The sequence below is a fragment of the Cuculus canorus genome, chromosome 1 (genome assembly GCF_017976375.1).
Source record: "Cuculus canorus isolate bCucCan1 chromosome 1, bCucCan1.pri, whole genome shotgun sequence".
NCBI lineage: Eukaryota > Metazoa > Chordata > Aves > Cuculiformes > Cuculidae > Cuculus > Cuculus canorus.
In genome coordinates, this window is record NC_071401.1 from 204,676,278 (window position 1) to 204,689,401 (window position 13,124).

At 41.4% G+C, this 13,124-nt stretch overlaps 1 long non-coding RNA gene across 1 annotated transcript in view; it reads right to left on the reverse strand.

Annotated features, from left to right (window-relative positions):
- LOC128854253 (uncharacterized) overlaps positions 1–13,124 on the reverse strand; it is a 73,083-nt gene that overhangs the window by 21,864 nt on the left and 38,095 nt on the right. Inside the window, exon 2 of the long non-coding RNA XR_008453243.1 lies at positions 7,175–7,420. This is a non-coding gene — a long non-coding RNA (uncharacterized LOC128854253). The remainder of the gene's footprint in view (positions 1–7,174; positions 7,421–13,124) is intronic.

Sequence of the window (13,124 nt, forward strand, 5' to 3'; positions counted from 1 at the left end):
AAAACTCAAATGAATTCATCGTTCAGTACACAGAACTTTAGGGAACTTCCAGCACCGTAGTCTGCCTGCAGGGTGGATAAGGAAAGAGGACCCTCTCTGGCCAGCTGAGAGCTGTTCGCTGACAATGCCTACTGGTAATAACCAGCCAGGAGCACCAGTACTCAGCCAGATTTCTAAGGAAACCAAAAGACTCAAAATGTCAACTGATGGACTGCAATATGCAGGTCACACACATGAAGGCTCTGAAGGAGTTCTGATTAGTTGGATATCATAGAATCATAGAATAGTTTGGGTTGGAAGGGAACGTAAAGATCATCCAGTTCCAACCCCCCTGCCATGGGCAGGGACAGATCCCACTGGATCAGGCTGTCTAAGGCCCCATCCAACCTGGCCTTGAACACCTCCAGGGATGGGGCAGCCACAACTTCCCTGGGCAACCTGTGCCAGTGTGTCACCACTCTCATGGTGAAGAAATTCTTCCTTATGCCTAGTCTAAATCTGCTCCTCTCCAGTTTATACCTGTTCCCCCTTGTCCTATCACTACAAGCCTTTGTGAACAGTCCCTTTCCAGCTTTTTGGTAGCCCATTTCAGATACTGGAAGGTCACTATAAGATCTCCTCAGAGCATTCTCTTCTCTCAGCCTCTCATATTTGAAGACCTTGAAAAATACCAACTTGTCTAAAAGCATTTAAAGAAAACTCAACTGCAGTGCAGTAAGGAGGAAGGTTTTACTAATCAACAGTTAATTAACACGCTAAGAACAGATCAATTTTTACACAAAAAAGTGAACTTCAATAAAGATCTGTAGTCAGACCTCTCTCATTTGACAATAAATTACGCTGAAAAGGATAACAGATCTGTGACCTCACGTTGTAAAGATAAGTGCATCAAAGCAGTCACCCTCAGCCCTGTCTTCCAACTGGTTATTATACAGTGTGACTGGTAGAGAAAAATGGAAGATAAAAGTCAAGCAGATTAATGTAAGGCCCTGAACTTGATAAAAAACAGCCAACTTACAACACAGAAAGCGATGGTTCTAAATTAGTTTTTCCTGATTAGAGCAGACCTTGAAGTCACTGCAGATAGCTTCATGGAAATACTGTTTTCACAGGGGTTGATAACAAGAGCAGCGAAAAGGCAAACATAATTTCAGGAGTAATAAGGAAAGGAACAGAAATCATAACAGGGATCAGCGGCATGAAACTGCGACACGGGATTCATCTGCAGCACATTCGGATCCTGACCTTTGCATGCGGTTTTGGTCCCTTCATGTTAGAAAGGAGGTAACGCACCAGTGTACAGAATAGCAAAGATAAGACCTGGGGAGCAACTCGCACTCCAGTAGAAATTAGTTCAAGTAACACTCCTCAGCCTGCAAAAGAAAGTGCTGAAGAGAGATCGGAGCGTAGAGAAGCACTACAAGAGCAACACTTTAAAACAAGAAGCTTTCTCACAAGGTGAACACATAACCCGTGTGATTCACAGATCAGGAACAAGAAGATGGGTTCACACTGGATAAATTCATGGAAGCAAACATGGAGTTGTGATACAGCCTATGGCTCAGGACTCCCTACGTACAGGCTGCTGGAAGCACATGTGACTATGCTGAGGGAAGCAGAACCAGGCTGTGTCTTCTGCCACGCTTCCCTAAGTTGTTGCTACAAAGCCACCATCAGAAAATGATTTATGCTACAGATCCTTTTCATCGGAACCCAGTGTTCTTATCAGTGCATCAGCCCTTTGCTATGTTAACTTTAGAAAACAAAAATGAGTAACAGTCCTATTGCTAAGGTAATTTCCTTCACTTTATCATGTAAAACCAGTGCATATTTATGATTGATGAGATTTATTCAGTTGTTTAATTTCCCTTATTCAACACTGTTTTCTATACTGGCTTATCACTCTGTGCATTAACAGTGTATGTTCCAACCAAGATGCTTTTGACAATAAAAATCAGAAAGCAACAAACGCTGTGCTCTGAACACAGTAAGTCTGATCCTTTTAAACATTAGGGCAATCATTATTCATCATCTAAAAAGGTGAATACCTTCCCCATCACATCATTTTCAAAGGTGAAAACACAAACACACAGCTGACAAAGAATGACGCCATGTCTTACAGATTAAATTAACCCTTTCAAACAGAAATATTTACAGTGACCCCACATGTACAATTGTATCAAAACAACACAGGGAAACTACTACAAATTCAGCTGTGCCACGTGCAAACGTGTGTATGCCCACTTCTGCTGTTGGCAGGACTTGATGCAATTTCAGCACTTCCTTCCACTGTGATCTGTGCTGGGATCTGTTCCCAGTACTGTTCAATGAATTCATCAATGACACGAAAAGGGCTCAACAGTGAGATGACAACATCTGTGGATGATACCAAGTTATTCACACTAGCGAAGACAGTGAAGTAAATGAATAGGGAAAACTGAAAAAGGACTGCATGCAGATTTCTGATGGGCGATTGGATATAGCAGTGGAATTCAGCAGTGCCATTCGTACAGTATCTGAGTGAAATGAAGTGTGAAGTAGGATAAGTGAGAGTGGGGAAAGTGACCTATACATTAAGTTAGGACCAACAGGCTCTGAACTGACTCAACACTTGCACCAAGCTGAGGCCTAGAAAATTATGATTGTCATGGGGACAAGAAATAAGGATTAATTATTTATGTCTCTTCTAGTACAAGAAGTGGATTTTAAATGGGAGTTCAGGTTCAAAACTTAACAAAATAATATGCTCACTCAACAGACTGCCATGTTAGTTAAGCTGTACAACCAGAGAGTATTACACCCCCCAACACTTCTCAAGGCTTGAAAAGAAGGGTTAAGAAATTACGAAGACAAGTCCAGTAAACATTCTAAAAAAGAGACATTAAGTCCCTGTACTACATGTCTGGAGATTCAAAAGTGTGCAGAAGGAGGATCCCATACTCCCATTCTGCTCCTGTTCTCCTCAGTTACCCACTTTTGGCTATTGCTGGCGATAAAATACGGCTCTAGATGGGTGTACAAGAACAGGTGCACTTGCAGTCTTACATTCATCACCACTCCATTAAGTCGTTCTGTCTAGCACAGGCATAACGTCCCCCAAAAATGTTAAGTGTTGACACCTCTTCTATGCCTGTTAAAAATATCCAAACGTTCAGTGGGGATAACAATTTAAAACCACATTTCACCTCTCTACCAAATGTGATTCTGTAATTCTGAAGTCTTACTTTATAATTTTAGATTATTTGTGCCATCCCTGGAAATATTCAAGGTCAGGTTGGATGGGGCTCTCAGCAACCTGATCGAGTTGAAGATGTTTTTGCAGGGGGTTGGACTAGACAACCTTCACGGTCCATTCTAATTCAAACCCATTCTACAGTTCTATAAGAGCAGGAAAAGTTACACAACCTAACATAAGTAATTCATATCACAAAGGGTGAAACAACTCTATTGCTGTAACAATATTTTGTCAGACATTTCATCGATTCCAAAGAAAGCTGAACTGGACCTAGAATGACAACAAAGTGAACCAATCTTTCTGTTCTATTCTGGACTTTTTGCATAATTTTCCAGGGAAAGTCCTCAAACCACACTGCCAAAGCATATCCGAAACACACCAACAGTAACTGCTAGCAGGGAGAAAGGGACCTCATGTCTAAGCATAAGGTCTATCACCTAGCAGTTAATTCTATTCGCAAAAGCATTAAAATTGCAATGCTGATTTGATCCCCATAAATCATTCATTCGCCTAAGTACAGCAAAAATAGTGCTCACGTTCTGAAAGGGTGCCGTGATTGCCGTCACTGTAATTGCTCTTACAGCAGTGCTAGCCACTCAGAAAGTTATGCATGATACGCTGGAAATCAAATTTTTAATAGAATTTTACATTTTTACAGTGGTGCTGACAGGCAAAAATAGTGTCCTGTAGTGATGTATGTGGAAAATGTTCATTATCACTTTGGGGAAGTGATTTTAACTCTCTGCTGATGTCCAAGAAGCCAAAAAGCAAAGAGACAGTCCTGAAGATACACAACTTGACATAGTGTTCCAGCAACTGATGTTGCCAGAAATTATTTTTGTTCTATGGGAAGACGAAAATCTTTCCTACAACATCTAAATGATGTTGACCTGTCTGTCCACCCTGATATACCCTAAAGCCTACAGAGATGAAGGGATCGGATCTCCAAACTAAAGCCTAGGCAAGAGGGTTCTCTCCTTACTGGAGTTCCTTCTTCCAAGTACTAGAAGCTGACTTATAGTCACCTACATTTCCTCTATGTTGTTACTCCTCTTGCTAGGAGGAAAAACTCCCTCTGAAAAATCCCAACCTGAAAAATTACTTGGATTACTATATAAGAAGTGTTGTTATCTATTCTAGTAAACTCCCATATTTCACTTAAGAAAATTAATGACACTTTAATACCACCCTATTGAACTTGACTCATTTGATACAGTTGTTCTGACAGTACAGAAATAGGGGGGAAATGGAATCACTGTACCAAATAATCTTCAATGGAATTACCGTATCACTATTTACCTTTTTTTTTCCTTTCAAAAGGACATCGAATTACTCCAACACAGAGCATAATACAGATATCTTGTTACAGAAAGAGGATTACAAAGAAAATTTTATTTTTTATGGTCCACATAGCACTAATTCTTAATAGCCAAGGCTGCAAAAATGATTTCTATGTTGGCACATGCTGGATCGCTTTAAGAAATAAAAATTATTGAACAACTCACTGCTCCCAAGTTTCTACTCCCCTTCAGTCCCGTAAAACTTCTCAGGGATAAAGATTATTAAAACATAAGCTATACACAGAACATTGGAAATCAATTCTGCCTAGCTACTGTAGTTTCTTTCACACAGTCCGGCTGCCTAAATTTAGCATGCATGTTTTTATTTCTGTTAGAAACTATGCTAACAAACTCCATGGGGCTCTCCAGTATCCCTGATACCCAACCACAGGCTTGTATAGGAAGTCTGGAAAAATTGCCAGGGTCAAGTGGCCGAGTTGAGGGATGAGTAAGTGGGCTGTACCAGTAATCAAGTGAAACCCCACTTAGCATGGGAACCTCTGTATTGGGAATGAAATACGGAGAAAGCGAGCGTACCTGGGTTTCACATATGAATACGTCTAATTATACACTGTAACCTTCTGCAATGTTAGGCTACATCAGTGGTCCAGGCTGAACCATCAACAGAAAGAGAGAGGTTCCTTTCTAGAAGCACCTTCTTAGAGGCAAGTCACCCCCGTCAAGGGGCTTTGTAATAGGTACCTTAGGGAGACGTGCAACCCACTCGCTTTTCACCACCTGCTTCAGCAGCGCCTGGAAATTTAAGTTTCACGAGAAGAACCTCACCCACAGCTTTTCTGTGCTGTCTCAGATACTAAAGGATGTGTTCACTGTGTTTTCTACAGGTGTCCAAGATGAAACTTCTTCTCTGTGTATGCTCCAGGGAATTGTGCGCTACTTCACGTGACTGCTACGCAGCTATTACATTAGTTTTACACTAACAAACATACGCTTTCTCACAACTATCCACTTCCATCTTTGAGACTTACTTCTGCTTCTTCAGAAGCAAAACATTTCAATACACACACACCCCCCCAACCACTCTTACTCTGCTTGAACTATGTCTCAATCCTGTACCACCTTCGCTGAGTTTGGTGCAGATACTCTGCCAGCATGATCCTTCCAAATGTGAAAAAAAATGTGAAATACAAAAATACAAAATACAAAAATGTATTTGTCTCAAAAACATCTTCCTCTGCTCCACTCTGAAAACAATTGAATAGCCTGAAGAATTACTTCAAAAAGAAAACCAATTTGGCAGTTAAGCCATGGTGATAATGAACCAACGAGCTGGAAACCAAGCATTAGGGCTGAAAATTGCAGTTGAACTCACTAGATAGCTACAAATACCAACTCCTGAAATTCTCTACCAGCTGTAAAAGGTAACTGAGTAGATTCTACTTGTAGTCTCTCAAATCACAAAGCTGCCATCACACAATTCTTATTTCCTCTTGGACACACCGTATCTAAAAACAATGATCCTCTTGTACTGTGGAAGGGACGGAATGTGAAATCCCATCCGCATCCCAACAGAATCCCACAAACATTTTGGCAGTAAAAATTTATTATGTAAAGCCCAGATGGCATCCCAAATATTTCTACTTCAAAATTTAGAGACCTTTTTTTTTTTTTCTTTCTTAAAATAAACTACACAAAAGCATCACGCCTAAAATTAACTATGCAAGAGCATCAAGCTAGGTAACCAGACTTAACCAAGCAGCTATTTGGACTATGGGAAGAATGCAAATGTGGCTTTTCCCACTTAACTTCATTGTCAGATATGAATAATATTTTTCGATTCAAATATATTTAAATGATTGGCAGAGAAGGAAGATACAACAAACAGATATATCATGTTATATATTATACTTTGTGAAGAACATTTCCAGTTATCTAGAGCCTTACAGTTTTAATGAAGTCTTGCAGCAACATTTCAAACTTTCAGAATAGAATTAGCTATTTTTGTTATTCTCTGTTGCTCTAACAGAGCTCTTTTACTTACCTTTTGGTTTCTCCACTACGCAATTTCAGCTCTGAATCTGGGAATGTGGTCTTCAAAATGGTTTTAGCTGCTGCTTCACCAAAGAACGTAACCCTGATCGTCAGCTTAGTTTCAACATTAACTTAATGACTGCGAACCCTTTAAGCTATGGGATAAAGATCGATCCTCGATTCTGTCATTTTGCAGTGAGCCCACTCCTATATTCCTTTTATATCTATCACTTCATTGAATGCCAAAGAAATCTCACTGTACTTGGCATGAAGGCTCCGCTTCCTATATTTATGCTCCCACTAATGTATGCTCCATTTTAATCCTTACCAGCTTAAAATCATCTATGAGGAAAGATGGCATGAAGTGCAGAACTGTTCATACAACTGTATTACTGATACGAAATACTGTTCACCCATATTACCTTTCCATCATAATTTTTCTCTCAGATTTTCTGTTTAAATACACCAAAAAAACCCACAAACCAAATATTGAAGGTTCCATGGTAATAAACTTAAATGAATAGTACACAGTCTTATCAGGATTGCTGCTCCTACTCAAACCTTCAATACCTTCAGAAAATAAATCGGTACTTTTTAATTGTACTACCTTAACTTTGCTGGCAGAAATGCATTTGATTCTTCAAGATAGATGAAAATGGAGTGCTCTCTCCAGGCAAGAATTCTTTCTATCTTCCGCGCTAACACTTCATCCTTTTTAATTATTCCACAGGTGGTTGCCTTGGAAACTGCCAAGTAGCTCTTGGATTTGAGGGATCCAGCATGAGAAAGTAACAAGCCTTTGTAGCCACGGCATTGGGATCCGTGCTGGCTGCAGCAACAGGGTTGTGAAAACCTGAAAGAGATGGTTAAAATTAACAGAGCTGAATTACATGGCTCAGTTCATACAAAATAAAACACAATCAATGCCGATAGCCCCTTAAAAGCAACACGGCTTATGCAGCTTTCCAGCACGGCTGGATTTCACCTTCAGGAGGACAGCACTAAAATGCTGATGCCGAAGGAGCTCCCGAGTTCAGCTTTCCAGATAAAGCAGCGTAAGATTCTCCTCGGCTTCAACAGAGACCTTATGAAGTGTCTGGTCAAACTGCCTGAAAATCAGCGCTATTGTTTTTCTCTGAATAAAAATAGAGTAACTATAAATAGCCCTCATCGCAAACGCTGAATCACTGTGTTTTGTATCACACAGCAAATTGCTCCAAACTTCATTTAGCCTTTAAAAATAGGAAAGCTTTGTTTGCTTATAACACAATTAATACCTAGGAAAGTGTCTCGTTCTGCATTCATGCCATCTGCCTAGCAGGACAGATTATTTTCCTCACCCTCCCTGATTCTCAAATCCTATTTCAAGAGCTGACCATTTAAGTCTGTTTTCTGTCAGTGGTCGAAGTGATAAATTCCATTTTTTTCAAAAATCTTTTCTTTTCTCATGTTCAATTTGTTAGCCAAAAATAGGTTTAACAGGAAGCTTTAGAAAATTATTTTCACTACAACCATCAATCATGCAAATGGTCATTGAGGCTGTCTCATGACAGACAGGGAGGATCTATTGGCGTTCTTCAGCCTGGAGAAGAGAAGGCTCTGGGGAGACCTTAGAGCAGCTTCCAGTACCTGAAAGGGCTACAAGAAAGCTGAGGAGGGACTTTTTATAAGGGCAAGGAGTGATGAGACAAGGGGGAATGGTTGTAATTGGAAGGAGGGGGAGGATTTAGATTAGACATTAGGAAGAAGTTCTTCACGATGAGATTAGTGAGGCTCCAGCCCAGGCTGCCCAGAGAAGTCACGGCTGCCCCATCCCTGGAGGTGTTCAAGGCCAGGTTGGATGGGAGCTTGAGCAGCCTGATCTAATGGGAGGTGTCCCTGCCCATGGCAGAGGGGTTTGAACTGGACGATTTTTAACATCCCTTCCAACCCAAACCATTCTATGATTCTGTTAATAAGTCCAAGCCAAATATGATTTCTCAAGACCTCACTCAAATATTACATGGGTGCCAAAATGTCATTTTTAACCATCAACTTTAACGCAGTCTCATCTCAGCTTAGAATAATATTTCTTAATCAAAATAAGAACCATTAGAATCTACATATTTTTGCCAACAAGAAACATGTCAATTTATTCTGGTAGCATAGAACGCTGGAGTCCTGGAACTGATGAATACTTCAAAGGCACTCCGAGCTGCTGCTTGGTTATGGAAAAACTTCTCTTGCAGAAAGGTGTCAAGAAGCTCAAAAATATGATTGGTGGGAGAGAGATGCGGTGAGGAAGCTGAGTGAGGTGGAGTTTCATAGCCCAATTCGTGCAGCTTCTGTGGAGTCGTTTGCGAGATGTGCAGTTTCCATAGAGAAGAACTGATCTTCTTCGGCTGGATGTAAACGGTGCAGGACTGGGTGCGTTTTGTTTATTTCCTGGCAATACTTCTCTGTGGTGATGGTTTCACCACAATTCAAAGAAGTTACAGTGGTTGTTATGTGCGTCCACAGCCCAGGCAACCAAACATGTCCTGGGCTGCATTAAAAGAAGCATGGCCAGCAGGGCAAGGGAGGTGATTCTGCCTCTCTATTCCTCTCTTGTCAGACTTCATCTGGAGTATTGTGTCCAATTCCGGAATCCTCAGCATAAGGATATGGAACTGTTGGAATGGGTCCAGAGGCAGCTACAAAGATGATCAGAGGGCTGGAGCACCTCCCATATGAGGACAGGCTGAGAGAGTTGGGCTTGAGAAGAGAAGGCTCTGAGGAGACCTTATAGCGACCTTCCAGTACATGAAAGGGGCTATAAGAAAGCTGGAGAGGGACTGTTCACAAAGGCTCGTAGTGATAGGACAAGAGACAATCGATATAAACTGGAGACGCGGAGATTTAGAGTAGACATAAGGAGGAATCTCTTCACCATGAGCGTGGTCAGGCACTGGCGCAGGACGCTGTGGATGTCTCATTCCTGGAGGTGTCCAAGGCCAGGCTGGATGGAGCCTTGGGCAGCCTGATCCAGTGAGAGGTGTCCCTGTCCATGGCAGGGTTGGAAGTAAATGATCTTTAAGGTCTCTTCCAACTCAAACTATTCTATGATTTATGAACCTATGATTCCACTTGCTGCCCACCAAACAGTGATCACGACCTTCTTCTGATGTAGCTTTGGTTTGGTGAAGTGTTTTGGTGCATCACCTTGCTCCAGCCACTGTGCAGAGCACCAACAGTTGTTGTACAGAATCCATTTTTCATCACATGCCACAAAGCCATCAAAAGAAGTGCAGAGCACACCGTTTGTCTTCTATCACAGCAGGACATCCATGACCCTCCTCATCTCCAAGGCTCTCATTTCCATTCCCAAATTTTTGGAACCAAAGTTGACCTGTATGTTCATTGACGGTCCTGTGGCAAAATGTTTGGCTGATGTCACTAGAAAAATCCACTGCTTAACATTCCCTTTTGAACTCCCACAATAAAATCGCTCAAATTTGCTTTTTTCCTCATCTTTAATTTAGCAGTGTATTATAAAAAAAGAATAAACAGTGAAAATAAAACCATTAATATAAATAAGTGGAGTGATTTTTGTGCTATGAAATGGGAACTACATGAACAGAGTTAAATAAAAGTTTAACCCAAAATAAGCATCACAGATTACAAGACAAAAACGGCAACTACTTTTTCACCAACCTAATAGACAAGTATTTTGATTTGCAGTATTGACAAATTGCCTGGCAGGATCTCAAGCAAGACAGCACCATGGAGGTGGATTTGCTTGTATCGTTACCTAACAAGACACCTAAAAGCCGCAAGATAAGGCTGTTAATTCTAGTGCTGTTTCACTACCACAACCTGCAGTAAATATGCATTTATTTTTTTTCACAGAAGAAAATTAAAGTGAGGTAACAGAAATGAAAGGATTTAGGAACAATCTCCTCGGTGCCCACTTTGTCTTTCCAGGGCTGGTCCTCTCCTTCAGGCTTGCTTTCAGGCCAGCAAGCCTGTACCTTTCTGACTTGTGGAAAACACTACAGAGCCTTCTTGGATCCCAAGGGAAAAAACTGATTGTGTGTCTATCCCTACCCATTTAACTGTCCATCCTCCTTCCTCTACTCCTCCTAGTCTTCCCTTCCAGCACTCTGCTCCTGACAGACACTTCCAAAGTCACAGCAAATCTCAGAACCACTTCAAACTCATCTTTTAATTTACTGAATAACTGAACTGTAATGCTGCCTTCCCTCTTCATTGCCTTCTTCAATCACTTGCTTGATTGAAAATCACAACAGGAAACAATTTTCCTTCTCTCCCATCTTCCCTCCCTCATCCAATCCCACTAGGGACAAAACACGTTTGAGCAGTCCTACACAGGTTCTGTAGTTCCTCTTTGCTTCCTCCTGTGCATAGTCACGTAACTTGTCCCTTTCTGAGCAAGGTTTCTGGAAGATGAGATAACAACAACAGCTATTTTGTTTCCCTCATTCCCCAGCAGAACCAAAACTTGCTTAATCATTTCTGGATGCAACTTAGGATGAACATAGGTTTTCTCAACTTGCCTGTCCCACCAGCCCAAGGTACACTTGCCATCTAACTCAACCCTCTGTGAAAGACAACTGTCTCCCTCTCAGTCCATCAGGTTTGGTTTAGTTTCCACCTGGGAGGGATTCTCCCTGCAGAAGAGGCATGACAAAATACTGTGGAATACTGACAGCATTTTCCCTGTTCCTCCTCTTCACCATTATGGATATAATCTCCTGCATGTCTTGTTAATGCAGAAGAAAGCCCATTTTCCCAGTTCTCGAGTGTATCTCGAGACAGACTGAGTCTTCAAAGCCTCAAAATGCCCTTTTAACACAAACAGCTATGTTTCCTTTAAGGGAATGTAAAGATTCTCCTTCCCTCCCTCAGGTAATTTGACACTACTTTCAAGCACATCTCAGCCTGTAATCATCATACTTTGTTGCTTCTCAATGGGCAAGCAGAAGGGCTTCATCTAGTGTCCTCTCAGAGTACGAATCTATCATTGTTCCAGATCAAATATGGTACATGAATTATTTCCCAGTGTTATTCCTTTTCACCCACTGAGATGTTTCCAAAACCAGGGCATGCATTTCAGCAAGCACTAATGCCTCCCATTTTCATTTGCCCTATTCTCGGAGCAGTTATCATCCTGAACTTGTTTCTAAGTTGTGTTGTAAAGCTTCTTCCACCTTGATTTAAACCCTACTCCCTTCTAAAGACATCCCTCAACAAGCTGACTTCTACAGTCCTCAGATGTAGTAGGCAATGGAGCTATCACATCTTTTCCCTATCCTTATCATTTCATAGCAAATAAATTATTTGAAAGGCTGCAAGAGAGGTCTTGAGGTCTTGCTAGCTCTTTTATATATATATATATATATATATGTATGTTTTGGAAACCTTCTGGAGATGTATTTATGTTAAAAATATACATTTTAACAGACACTCTCCAGCTACTCCGTTTCTGTAAGCAACCCTAGCTGTGCAGTGCCTCATCTTTGCCACGTTCCTCGTGCTCAAGCTTCATAATCCCAGTTCAGTCTCTACCTGTCTAGGGATCTGACTTGGTTCTTGGGCTCCAGGACTGTGTTGCTGCTACCTATAGGTAAAAGTCACGCATCAGAGCCACAAGATTTATCCAATGTCTGACTTTTACAGAGCCTACAAGAAATCACATTCATGTCTCTCAGGAGCGACAAAAATACCTGGGTCAACTCAGAGGTCCACTAACTCAGATTTTGGCCAACCCTTTGAAGAAAGACGTTACACTCCCTGTATCTCTTTTCTAGACTTCTGGGAATGTTTCTGTGCTACTGCCTCTTCAAAATCTGAATAGAAGAAACTCTTTTGTCTCTAGAGGAGTATGTTTTTGCCCAGTTCCGGCTCCGGCGCCCAAGCCCAGGGCTGCCTTCAGATTCACATCTTATCTCTTAACACCGCTGTTATGAGACCCTGGGTCACCAAGTCCTGGGAGGAGCTGCCTGCACTCCTCTTCAGAGCAAACATCAAAGCACTAGAAGCACCATGAGCTCCAGAGCTCTGTGATACTACAAAAACACACAAAACACTGAATTCTAGAATAGAAAAACTAAAACCAAGACGAATAAAAGACTTAAGTAACTCCCCTGGTACACTGTGGTTTCAGAGATTTTTCAGGTTTCTTCTCAACCCATTAACAACCTAATTTCGCATAATCCCTACACATTCCTGAAGGAAAGTCTTTGTTTCTGTGTTTGAGCGTTTACCAGGACCATTTGTTTTCTCCTCCTCAGTCTCCACTCCTAATGCAGACTGCTCTCTGATCAGTACTCTACTCCATCCTCTGAGCTACCTCTTGGAAATACGCTCAGATGCCCTCTGGGAATATAAGGACTCCCTCCTATCAGAGACTTGCACCTGATGGAGAATTCGGCAGCCAGGATGGCACAACGGAATCTTCCTCCTGTTATAGTCAGCAAGGATGCAAGTAACACCAACGCTGTTCACAATGCACCCTACATGGGGGTTTTCAAAAAGGATCAAGGAAGGTCAGATTGCCAAAATTTTAACTAACAAGA